We start from the raw sequence: 13,764 nt of genomic DNA on the forward strand, positions 1-13,764 counted from the left end.
GGAAGCTCCCTTGCTGTGCATCGTCTATGCTTGCACACACAGGTCTTCCCATCACACTCTGCTCCAACTCTAAACAGGAAAGGGTCATTTTACTTCTAACCTCTTTCCTTTCTCACATATTACATTACAGGTTTTGTGGTAGTGCCAAATGTCAAATAACAGTGATTTTAAAGAGAGAAGCTTATTTCCCTCACACCAAGCAGTCCAAGCATAAACAACCCAGAGGTGATTGGGCTGGGTGTAGGTACTGGAGATCAGTGTTCCTTTTCTTGTTAATCTGACATCCTTAGCCAATTACCTCAATGTCAGGGATAGCTGTCTGCTCCAGTTCCTACCAAGTCCATCAGCATGGAAGGGAGAAAGCAGGACACCGTGCTTCCATTTCCTCTGAATTTGTGAAGTTCTGTTGCTGGAGCCATGTCAAAAAGAAATAGCAACTTAGGGCATAGCACCGCATACTTATGGAATTATTTCCTATTTCTGTAGCTATGGTGTACTCTACTATACTATGTCAGACTTCTCCACCTCTCCTGGGAAAGATCACAGTCTTCCCTTATCTGGCCTCTGAAGCATTGATGATATAAAAACACAGCCTGGGAAATACTGAAGACACAGCATAAGTAGGTGTGGCTGTGCATGACCATTCAGGTGTCATGGAGGGAACTGTGATGATTAACATTGGATGAGTAGGGCAGTCATGACAAAGTAGGAAGCTTAGTCCAAAGCAAGAGTAATGAACAGCAAAGAGGTGCCCCGAGGCAGGTGGGAGAGTGTGGGTTGAGAGGAGTTGGAAGTGAGTCTGGAGCAGGAGGCTGACTTGTGGTCAGCAACACCTAAATGTTTAGACTATCTCTTTAAGAAGAGAGATCATGTTTAAGAGTATATTGAAGGCTTGATAGAACATGCTCTGTATCATAGAGATGGGATACAGACTGTATGAAGGTTATTTGTCTTAGTTTGGTTATGCCCATTACAACAAATAGCCAGAGGTGAATCATTTATAAAGAAGAGAGGTTGTTCTGGTTTTCAAAGTCCAGGAGAGATGCTATGGCTTTGATAACTTGTGTTGGTGCTTGTTCCTCAATGCCCGGAACCATTGAGAGGGGCGTGGCTTTTGGAATGAGGGCCTGCATGGGATGCCCTTGGGTCATTAGGTACATGACCCTGAAAGAGGTAGTGGGGCCTCAGCCTTGTCCCCTTTCTTCTGATTTCCAGCCATGTGGTGGGTGGTTTTGTTCCATCCTGAAGTACTACCTCAGCACTGAGCCATCAGCAAGAGCAATCAATCACGGACTGAAATCCTCAATACCACAAGCCAACACAGGTCCTTTCTCTTTACAGATTGTCTTATGTATTTATTAACCTGACCAAAATCTGTCTGACACAGTGGGGCAGCCTCTCATGAGGGCCCTCTGGCTGCATCATCATGAAGGAGAGGGTCACCTGACAAGAAAGATTCCATGGCTGAAGGGGAAACAGCAGACTGTGGAGTGGCAGACTTCCTCTTTTATAACCACTTGCTCTTGGAGAGACTATGCTACTCTCTCTCAAGACCCACCCCTTACTATGAGACCATTGATAGCTGGCTCCTTTGCAGTCACAGACCAGGCACCTCTCACTATTAAGGTCTCCCCTTCTTTCAATCATTACACTGGGAATCCAGTCTCCAGCAAACAGCCCTCAGAGAGAATGCCGTTTTATCCAATTCGTAGTAATATTGGTCGCTAAGCTTTCACCTAGATCCCAATCTCCCTGCTAAATCTGAGTCCTATACCCCTTATCAATCGAACCCAATGTCTACCTATAAGATGAGAAATAACGCATATACTCCCAGCTTCCTTTGCTGCATGGCCCAGTCATCTCCACCTCAGACGTGAAAGGCACTTACAGGTGGCGTGAATGACTACATTGGTGTAGTTTACCTACATTGGTAACTACATTGGTTTACCTACATTGGTGTTATGTTAACACTGTAGGTCCTACATCCTAAGAAATTGCTCAGTCTAGGCAGAGCAGAGCTCTTGTTCCCTTATCAAGAACCACAGGGGAAACAGCAAGAATAAGAAAGAAAGAAAGAAAGAAAGAGAGAGAGAGAGAGAGAGAGAGAGAGAGAGAGAGAAAGAAAGAAAGAAAGAAAGAAAGAAAGAAAGAAGAAAGAGAGAGAAGAGAAGGAAGAAAGAGAAGGAAAGAAGGAAGGAAGGAAAGAAGGAAGGAAGGAAAGAAGGAAGGAAGGAAAGAAGGGAGGGAGGGAGGAGGGAGGAAGGAAGGAAGGAAGGAAGGAAGGAAGGAAGGAAGGAAGGAAGGAAGGAAGTGTAAAGGCCTGCTGGAAGGCTGGTATGGGGGAGAGACCCAGGGCCCTTAGTGAGAGGCCAGGGGGAGAACTTGCTGAGTGTGTGGTGTCACAAGAAGAGACCATCACAGAAAGGCCAGAGCCAGTGCAGCTGAGCCTCTAGGTTGGATGTCTGTGAGAAACTGGATCCTTTAATTTGGACAAGATGTGTCATTTGGAAAGAGAAGATAGAGAGGACTTAGATAGAGTGCCCAGCCTGTGTCTGGTCCCCAGGCTGCGAGTGACCTCTGAGTCTCCTGTCAGCACGTGAGGAGCGTGGGGCTCCTTGTGCATAAGAGACACATGAAGACTTAGCAGTGAGTGAGCTGCTCCTTCCTGCTGGGCACACCGGGAACTCAGCCCTGAGATGAGTTTGGCCACTTCATAGTTCATTTATTGACTGAGTCAGAGCCTTTTCAGAAGGGAACAGGCTCTTCTATTAGCTGTGTCCCACTTCAGCTGATAGCAGAGCATTTCCCAAACCAAGTACATGTGGGCTACACGGAGTCCTGGCATCAATTCTAATTAAAGTTAAAACCCTTTCTACCTGCAGCTTCTGAAATATTCCTTCAAAACTCCAGAGAGATCAGACTCCAAAGGAGGAGGAGAAACGATGGCTCTGATGTATCTAAAACTAAAGTAAGGAAAGGAGGAGTCAGACTCCCAGCAGCAAGTTATTATCATAGCTACTATGATTTTGCTATTGTGGTTGTGGATGTGATTGCTTTTTAATTATTTATTTTAGTTTTCATGATTATAATTACATCATTTCCCCTCTCCTCTCCTCCCTCTAAGCCCTCCCCTAGACCCCCTCCCTGCTCTCCTTCCAACCTGTTTGTATTTATTATTGTTACATGAGCATATGTAATAACATAAATACATATTCACACATATGTAAGTACAGCCTGCTCAGTCTGTATAATGTTACCTGTATATATTGTTTCAGGAATGACCGTTTGGCTCTGGACAACCACTTGCTGGGCTCTTCCCTGAAGAGGACTATCGCTCTTGCTCTCAGCGTGCCTCTGTGCACGACTGAGGCTGCGTGAGCTTCACCCTTCCATGTCAGCATGCCTGCTGTGGTTGTCCTGGCTTAGCTGATGCCTGGGTAGTTACGTTGGTGAGACATTGTGTGTATACCTCCTAATCTCTGGAGATGACACAATTACAATCTTTCTTCTCCCTTCTGGGCCCTGGTTCTTGATCCTTGTAGGTGTACCTATGGTGACGAGGCTCCAGGTATTTTAAATCATGAGTATTTTAAAGAAAAAACTTACTGAAAAACAAAACATTGTAATTTCTCTTTTTAACTACAGGTGCATAAGTGTAGGCCAATGGGGGGAACTAGACAAATGTTGCTGCAGAAGAGTTAAGATAATGGCTTAACTCTTAACTTAAACTACAAATTTAAGGGCTGGTACTTAGGTAATGAAGACTGGCTCTGTTAAGCACACCAGTGTCCACACTGGCTTTATGTCTTAAAGTCGACTTCTACATCATTTACCTACTGTTATAAAATGGAAAGAGACAGACACACATAACAATCAATTGCCACCTTAAAAATTAAGGCAAAAATAAGAACAGAACAGGGTTTTTGTTTTTGTTTTTTTATTTTCTTTCTTGTTTTGTTTTTGTTTGTTTTTAGGTTGTTTGGTTGCTTGGTTCGTTGATTGGATGGATGGTTTGGAGGGGGTGGCAGGGTTTTTTTTATTTGTTTTGTTTTTGTTTCTCTGTGTCATGGGACTTGCTCTACAGACCAAACTGGCCTCTTGTAGACTGCCTCTGCCTCCCCAGTGCTGGGATTAAAAGTGTGGCCACCAAGCCCATTTGGGGGTTGTTTTTGTCTTTTTCATTTTTTACTGTAATTCTTAGTACAAAATAGTGTTCTGCCTGACATTTTCACATATTCCCATGGTGTGCTTTATACCTGGGAATTGCCCCTCATATCTCACATCCCACTCCTGTTATACCCCTTCCTCCCCTACAAGGTTCTCTTGCTACTTCTATGTCACACACACACACACACACACACACACACACACACACACACACACACTTTACATCTAGATTCCATATGTGAGAGAAAAAAAGGACTATCTCTGTTTCTGAATCTAGCTTGTGTGTTTGTGTTGCTTATGAGTACTACGAATTTGGCAGATTATACAAAAGGCAGAACTTCATTCTTGTCTAAGATTAAATAAAATCCCACTGTGTATATGACACATATCCTCACTCACCTGTGATGGACTCCTAGCTTGGCTATTGTGGAGAGTGAACGTGAGTGTAGGCAGCTCTGTGTGCTGACTTCTCTCACTTAGAATATATATCCAGAGTTGATAAAGCTGGCCATATGGTAACTATATTTTAGGTCTTTGCTATGATTCTTTTTTCTAGGGTCCTCCACACTGGTTTTCATAATGGCTCCACTAGATCGCATTGCCACCAGCAGTTATAAGGCTCACTTCCTAGCCCAATCCTGCCCCCTCCCCACATTTTTTATTTGTTTTCTTGTTGAAATCCAGGCTGAGCAGAACAAGCTTCAATTCTAATCTGTATCTGATATGCACTGCCCTAAAGATGATGAAATGCTTGCATTCACTGGATGGCATTGGTGCTTCTGAGAATGATCTGTCCCAATTGTTTTCCTGTTTCTATGGACGTGTGTAGATGTGTGTGCACACGTATATAGATGTGCACATGGAGCTCTGAGGACAAATTCAAGCGTGATTCTCGGGAGCACAGTCCACCTTCTTTGAGCCAGGATCTGTCATTAGTTTGAAGCTTACCCATCAGGTGAGAAGGCTGACCATTGAGCCCCAGGGGTCCCCTGTCTCTGTCTCTACAGTGCAGTGCAGGAATTACAAGGTTGTCATCACACGCTATGATTTTACATGGGTGCTGGGATTAAACGTGGTCCTCAGGCTTGCAAGGCAAGTACTTTACCATCCCAGCCATCTCCCCAGCTTCACATCTGTTTGCTGGATAGTTTGTTGTGGTGGTGCTGATTTTTTTCCTTTGAGTTCTTTACAGATTGTTGGTATTAATCTCTAAGATCTTACAAAGATCTCCTGCCCTGCAGCAGTTTGTCCCTTTATGTACTAATCTTTGTTTTGTTGTGTTTTGTTTTTCTGTGTGGGTTTTGTTTTGTTTGTTTGTTTTTGTTTTTGTTTTTTTTTTTTTTGTACTTCTGTGTAGACCGGCTTTTCATTTTATGCAATCCCATTTGTCAGTTTTTGTTTTCCTGCCCTGGGCTATGGGAATAGTATTCAAAAAGCCTCACCTGTGCATATATCTTAAATTTTTTTTCTCTAGTGGTTTCAGTTTTGGGATTTTTTTCATGAAGGTCTTTGCTACATTTTGGAAGCAGACTTTTGTCAGGTGTGAGAAACAAGGATATGATTTGTTGAAGAGTCTGCGTTTGCTCTAACATCAGGTTTTTGCAGTTGGGTAGGTTTCTAAGGGGCTCCATGTCTGCCATACCCCTCACCCTGACATCTCCCACCCAATCACTGTGGCAGTAAGGCTCCAAATAACCTAATCTCTAGTTATCCTTTGTTATTAGGCTCCCAGACATCACACTTCTCGCCCCCCCCCCCACACACACACCTCAAGAAGGCATCTAGTTGTAGAACTTCAAGAAACAGAACCTGAGAGAACCCATTTCTTCTCCAAAGCTGATACAACTCACTATCACGCTGGAGCCGAGGCTTGTGAGAGCAGTGGGCTTGGGTCTATTTTCACTAGCACTGCCTGGCTAACCTTGCAGGTGTGGCTTCAGCTTCCCCTGCCAAAGCCAGAGCTGGGGTCACAAGCTGCTTCCTCCTCAGTGCTTTCAAGCTGTTCCAGCTCCTGTGTTTTCTGCTCTTCCTCTCTTTTTCTAGCTGGAATAGTCCCGTGTTCTGTTACCCTGACTCTTATCAGTCACAGCACCACTGCAGGCAGCTGTCTGATGCCAGAGTCCACCCTTTGACCCCAGAAGTTCAGACTAAGACCTTTAGTGTGCTCTTCTATCACCTGACTTAGTAATTGTCCTTCTTCTGGCCCTCGATGATGATGATGATAGTTATATAAAAGCATCAAAATGAGTCTTAAAGATTAAAATCGTAAGAGGTCAGATGCTTGCCATATTCCTAAGCCCCCTTTGAGATAACTTATCCGTAATTGATGACTTAGAAGAAAAGTAGCTCAAGGAGCGCCAAAGGATGAGAGGGAAGGACCATCCTCCTGTCTTCTAAAGCTTCTCTCTGAATCATAACCCTGGGCATACAAACTTAGAGTTCTAAAAACTGCTACATGTTCTTTAGGAAAATAAAGACAAGTGGGGAGATAAGACTGGGAATAAGCTCTGCTCGTGCTACTGAGGACAGAAGGGCTTTCCCAAGGCATGGCCTTACACAGATGCCAAGGGGGAGCCACAGGAGCCCAGGGAAGCTAAGAGTGCGTGATGTGTATGATGGCAGAGCACTGGCTGGAATGAAGGACCCCAGCTACATGGTGAGCCCTTCTGTGAGCCCCAACGTGGAAAAACACTAGTGGGTCACAAACTCTGTCCCATGTGCAGCCAAGGACTCCTGTCTTTATTAGGTTTTTACTGCTGTGAACAGACACCATGACCAAGGCAAGTCTTATAAAGTACAGCATTTAATTGGGGGCTGGCTTACAGGTTCAGAGGTTCAGTCCATTATCATCAAGGCAGGAACACAGCAGCATCCAGGCAGGCATGGTGCTGGAGGAGCTGAGAGTTCTACATCTTCATCTGGAGGATGCTAACAGAATACTGGCTTCCAGGCAGCTAGCAAAGGGGTATTAAAACTCACACCCATAGTGACACACCTACTCCAATGGGGCTGAACATATCCAAACCATCACAGCTCCATAAAGGGCAATGTCACAGCTGGGCTTAGATTCTACGGCGTCATGTTCTTGCACAACTAGAGCACAGAGGTCCCATGCTGAATTTCAGTCTGAAGAAGACAAATGTAGATGAAACGGCAGCAACAAGAAAGGAGAGGGGAGGAACAGAGCAAGAGACAGAAGGGGGCAGATGAGGGTGGGGGGTGGGGAACAGCAACACGGGGGGGGGGGTGCCAATCGAAGATAGAGAAAAGTGGCAGAGAGCCAGAGGAAGTGCCACTGTGACTGTGTCCTGGGCCTTCATATTATCTCTCCAAACCTGTGATCTACATCTATCCACCAAGGCCAACAGGACAGAACAAAGACCTTTTCTGCTACATATGCAGCTAGAGACAGGAGCTCAGGGAGTACTGGTTAGTTCATATTGCTGTTCCTCCTATAGGGCTACAGACCCCTTCAGCTCCTTGGGTACTTTCTCTAGCTCCTCCATCGGGGGCCATGTGTTCCATCCAATAGATGACTGTGAGCATCCACTTCTGTATTTGCCAGGCACTGGCATAGCCTCACTAGAGTCAGCTATATCAGGGTCCTGTCAGCAAAATCTTGCTGGCATATGAAATTGTGTCTGCGTTCAGTGGTTGATTATGGTATGGATCCCCAAATGGGGCAGTCTCTGGATGGTCCTACCTTCTGTCTCATCTCCAAACTTTGTCTCTGTAACTCCTTATATGGGTATTTTGTTCCCCATTCTAAGAAGGGACGAAGTATCCACACTTTGGTATTCCTTCTTCTTGAGTTTCAGAAGAGAGGCCCTTGGTCTTACAAAGATTATATGCCCCAATACAGGGGAATACCAGGACCAGGAAGTGTGAGAGGGTGGATTGGAGAGCAGGGTGGGGGGAGGGTATAAGGGACTTTTGGGATAGCATTTGAATTGTAAATGAAGAAAATATCTAATAAAAAAATGAGACATGGAAAAAATATTAGCAAGCAAGAGGAAGAAAAAATCATGACTTTTTCTATGCATACAATAAGAATCTTACAAACAAGATAAACACAAATGAAGCGCCTTCTGGCCATCTCAGAGGTCAGACATAGGACTGGTAGCCACAGAGTGGGTGGTGAGTGGGCTAGGCAAGTGAGCATGGCTGTCCTAGTCACGGGGAATGCAGCTCCTCACAGGTGGAGTCCCTGCTCTCTTGCTGCCTGTACGCGTGGCAGAACTCGTGACTGTACCATGGCCACACCAAACTGAGCCATGTGGGCTCATAGCCTGCTGATTGCACCGCTCTGCCCTGATGCAAATGCCACCGCTATTTTCAGCACCTCGCTAATGAATTGCACTTCACTACATTAAAAAATAATGATCTGGAAAGGCTGCAATTATGATATTTAAAATATAAATTGTACCCAACGGATATTACATGTGGGCCTCTCATCTTCCCTTGTGCTCAGAGCCTAACAAATACCCTCTCATCCCCTAGAAGAAAATGGACAGACAGAAAAATCATGTAGCTCACTCCAAGCAATACAACTTTGTGTTGCTGTGGATGTATGGATTGATCCAAACACTTGTCTTTAAGAATATATTGACAACTGCCAGCTAGAGTTCCGCAGTCAAATAAGAGGCAGCAAAAGATGCCCAGAAAGAAACAAATGCATAGTTCTGCTGAAAGGGCTCTGTGTGTGCTGGAAAATGAGATCATGAGTGTGTGTGTGTGTGTGTGTGTGTGTGTGTGTGTGTGTGTGTGTGTATGTGTGTGTGTAATCACGAGTGTATGTGTGTGCATGCATGCCCACCCTCACATCTCATTGTGTGTGTACGTGAATGTTTACACTCATACACACCCATCTGTACTTGTGAAATCATTTTCATCTTAGCAAAGATATGGTCTTCACCAGCGTCATCACCTTTGCCATCTCAGGCTACCACAGCAGAATATCATAGAGCAAAGAACAGACGTTTCACAATGGGGTAAGAAGTATATAGCTTGTTAGAGGATTTAAGGGAAAACATGAGATCTTCCACAAGAAAAAAAGAATTCTGCCTGCTGACTAACTTTAGATGAGACATAAATTTCTCAGTCTCGGCTCCCCAGTCATGTAAGCTAATTGTTAATTCCTTAATATGAATGTCTCTCTGTATGTAAGTAGGTAATATACAATAAATTAATGGATAGATGATAGATAATAGATAGATAGATAGATAGATAGATAGATAGATAGATAGATAGATAGATAGATGATATATAGATAGATAATAGATAGAGATAGGTAGATGGGAGACAGATGCTACATAAAGGGTCTCCCTCCCTCCCCCTCCCCTTTTCCCTCTCCCTCCCCTTTCCCCTCTCCTTCCCCCTCCCTTTCTACAATAAACATCTTAAAACCATGGACCATCTTTGCTCATCAGGATCCACCATGCTAAGTAATGGAGCAGGCTTTCCTCTAATGAGCTGTGTGTCTAAGCTCCCGCCGGGAGGCCTCCCTGTGCTCCAGCCACAGCCACCAGCCAAACCAAGCTACCTGCGAAGCCAGCCACCTGAGCTAGCCAGACTCTCTAGTCCAGTCTTGGTTTTAGTCTGGTCTTAGTCTTGTCTAGTCTAGTCGTGTCCTGTCTTGGTTTTAGTCTAGTCTTCTCTTAGTCTTAGTTTTTAGTCTAGTCTTAGTCTTAGCCACAAGCTGCCAGAGCTATCCCACACCTGAGAGTAAGAGCTGAGACTGCACCTTCCCCACCCCCTGGAGCGGGATTCTGTGGCCTGTGGATACCTATCCTGTGGCAGTTCCATGGGGTCCCACAGCAGTCTCCCGGAGCTCCGGCAGGATGAGGGTCTCTCTCACCCCTTTAATTTCCCATATCCTGCACCCAACAATTATCCAGTGTAATCATGTCATCCTAGGATATTATCCAGTGTAATGAAATCTTTGGGCTAAAGTAACTAGTAAGAGTTAAACTAAGAAGGGTAAACTGCCATGTGTAGACCCCAGGGTATCAAGACTCCACCTGCTGAGCCAGATTGGCCATTCAGATTTAACCATCACAATGATAAGAGGGATGGCATGGCTTGGCACCACCATTGCTCATCTCACCTCCCATTTTGATTCATTTTTCTAAGCATTTCCTCTTCCCTAATTCCCTTGTGTTTTTTTTTGTTGTTGTTGTTGTTGGTTTTTGTTTGGTTGGTTGGTTTGTTTTGTTTTGTTGTTGTTGTTTTGGTTTGGGGTTTTTTTGGGGAGGTTTTTTGGGGGGGTTGGGGGTGGCCTTGCTGTAGTGACAGTGATGTCCTGGTGGCCAATCTGTAATTGCCAAAGTAAAATAGAAATCAAGTCACCTGCCACCAGAAAGCCTCCATGCACAAGTGCAATGGGAGTGTCCTGCTTAGAATGGTGTGGCGTGTACGCACACTGGTGCTTGGGTCAGTAACTCTGCAGGTACGTGGGAAGAAGAGCCCTTCAGAACTGAAGCTGTATTTACAAACTTCTGACGCTGAATAAGATCGCACTGAGTATGTGGTCCCTTCTCTGTAAACACAATACGGCCAAAATGGAGAGAATATTTTCTTCTGATGGTTACATGGGGTGAGTGGAATTGTTGGTAGTACTTGGAAGCCCATTATGTGCTGAATTCACGAATTGCAGTTTGCTTTTCCCAAACTGCTTTCCTGAGACAGCCTTTTGACTTAAAGATAACAAACAGAGACCCACCATTGAGAAGGAACTGTGAAGAAGACAGACAATGGCTGGGGACGGGGTGCATGGGAAGTACTCCCTCACACCATCACACCTGGCCAGTGATTACAGGCACACACCATCACACCTGGTTCCCATGTTTTTTTGTAGGTACTTTTCACAGATGTTGAGGCATCTGCAACCTTTTTCTTCATTTATGAATCATCTTAGTCCTTGTGATTGGCCCTCGTCTGCTATATTTCAAAGCTGTGTTAGATTTGTGTCTCTCTTTCCTGCATTTTCTCCAAGTATCCCAGATGTCCTGTGAAACCAGGACCAGAGCTCTAAGACCTTAGTCTGCACATACCCATGTGGATGGAGCTCACTTCTCATCCTATCCTATAGGGAGAACCTGTCCCACTTCCCACTCTGCCCAGAGCCTTGCATTGCTGAATCAGGATGCACTTAAACACTCTACAGATGTCACCAAGAGCCTTGCCGAGGTTCTTTCTTCCTGTCACCCTCATCAGATTACAGCCTGAAAGTGCTTGCTGTCACAACTGGCCAGATGTTGACCTAAGAGCTTACAGTTATAGAACAAGTTTTGACCTGTGATCAGACCAGTCATAAGGAAATAGTCACATTGTGTACAATGAGAAAATGGATGGGTAAGTATAAAAGCACACTCAGATCCATAAGAAAACGCATCTTCCCTGATCTCCTGTGAACTGCACCGTGTGATCCTATGTAGTAAGGGTTGCGAAAAGTCTGGAAGAATCCAGGAAGTACCTTATGATAGTGTGTAGAAACTCTGCAGTTTGAAGTTTTATATTAAGTCATATTTGGTTTGGGAAACCCTTCCTCTGAAGGAGGCTAAAAGTAAGCCTGTTTATCTAATATTCCTTAGACAAGAATGACATATTCAAATCAGAGAGGATGTGAGATTTACCTAAAGAATAGTCAAATTTGACTTCTAAACTTCGTATGAGCCAACATTTTGCCCTTCAAATCAATAAATGACCTTACCAACATAGTGCTTTATAGCACATGCTTGGAATTAAATTCCAAGTCTGTCCACTGCAGGCTGTGGAACCTGGGAGATGTTGCTTCACTACTCTGTGTCAGTGTGGTGGTTTGAATGAAAATGGCCCCCTTAGACTTATAGGGAATGGCACCATTAGGAAGTGTGGCCTTGTTAAAGTAGGTGTAGCCTTGTTAGAGGAAATGTGTCACTGTATGGGTGGGCTTAGAGGCCCTCTTCCTAGCTCTCTGGATGCCAGTTTTCTCCTGTTTGCCTTCAGAACAAGATATAGAATTCTCAGCTCCTCCTGCCATGCTTCACGTCATGATGATAATAGACTGAATCTCAGAACCTGTAATCCAGCCCCAATTAAATTTTGTCCTTTATAAGGACTGCCTTGTTCACAGCGGTAAACCCCTAAGACAGAAGTTAGCACCAGGGACTGGAGTATTGTCGTGACAGGCCTGACCATGCTTTTGTTTGGAGGAGTACTGATTATGAGACTTTATTTTTTTTAATATTTTTATTATTACGTATTATACTCAATTACATTTAGAATGCTATCCCAAAAGTTCCCCATACCCCCCCCCACTTCCCTACCCACCCATTCCCATTTTTTGGCCCTGGCATTCCCCTGTACTGGGGCATATACAGTTTGCGTGTCCAATGGGCCTCTCTTTCCAGTGATGGCCGACTAGGCCATCTTTTGATACATATGCAGCTAGAGTCAAGAGCTCCGGGGTACTGGTTAGTTCATAATGTTGTTGCACCTATAGGGTTGCAGATCTCTTTAGCTCCTTGGATACTTTCTCTAGCTCCTCCATTAGGGGCCCTATGCTCCATCCAATAGCTGACTGTGAGCATCCACTTCTGTGTTTGCTAGGCCCCGGCCTAGTCTCACAAGAGACGGCTATATCAGGGTCCTTTCAGCAAAATCTTGCTAGTGTATGCAATGGTGTCATCATTTGGAGGCTAATTATGGGATGGATCTCTGGATATGGCAGACTCTAGATGGTCCATCCTTTGGTCTCAGCTCCAAACTTTGTCTCTGTAACTCCTTCCATGGGTGATTGTTTCCAATTCTAAGAAGGAGCAAAGTGTCCACACTTTGGTCTTCGTTCTTCTTCAGTTTCATGTGTTTTGCAAATTGTATCTTATATCTCGGGTATAAGAAGGTGGACTCCAGAAAAATCAAATAACCCCATTAAAAAATGGGGCTCAGAGCTAAACAAAGAATTCTCACCCGAGGAATATCGAATGGCTGAGAAGCACCTGAAAAAATGCTCAGCATCCTTAATCATCAGAGAAATGCAAATCAAAACAACCCTGAGATTCCATCTCACACCAGTCAGAATGGCTAAGATCAAAAATTCAGGTGACAGCAGATGCTGGCAAGGATGTGGAGAAAGAGGAACACTCCTTCATTGTTGGTGGGATTGCAAGCTTGTACAACCACTCTGGAAATCAGTCTGGCGGTTCCTCAGAAAATTGGACATAGTACTACTGGAGGATTCCGCAATACCTCTCCTGGGCATATATCCAGAAGATGTCCCAACTGGTAAGAAGGGCACATGCTCCACTATGTTCATAGCAGCCTTATTTATAATAGCCAGAAGCTGGAAAGAACCCAGATGCCCCTCAACAGAGGAATGGATACAAAAAATGTGGTACATTTACACAATGGAGTACTACTCAGCTATTAAAAAGAATGAATTTATGAAATTCCTAGGCAAATGGATGGACCTGGAGGGCATCATCCTGAGTGAGGTAACACAATCACAAAAGAACTCAAATGATATGTACTCACTGATAAGTGGATATTAGCCCAGAAACTTAGTATACCCGAGATTATGAGACTTTAGAAAACAGTAGAATGCTTTAAGTGGGGCTG

General features: G+C 44.4%; 1 long non-coding RNA gene across 1 annotated transcript; it reads left to right on the forward strand.

Moving 5' to 3' along the window:
* The first annotated feature begins 691 nt into the window (after window positions 1-691).
* Window positions 692-3,516, forward strand: Gm33077. Its single transcript, XR_383785.2, has 4 exons — window positions 692-762; window positions 1,216-1,324; window positions 2,883-2,968; window positions 3,276-3,516. It is a non-coding gene; the product is annotated as a predicted gene, 33077 (long non-coding RNA).
* The last annotated feature ends 10,248 nt before the right edge of the window (window positions 3,517-13,764 follow it).

Source organism: Mus musculus, chromosome 14, assembly GCF_000001635.26.
Source record: "Mus musculus strain C57BL/6J chromosome 14, GRCm38.p6 C57BL/6J".
Lineage (NCBI taxonomy): Eukaryota > Metazoa > Chordata > Mammalia > Rodentia > Muridae > Mus > Mus musculus.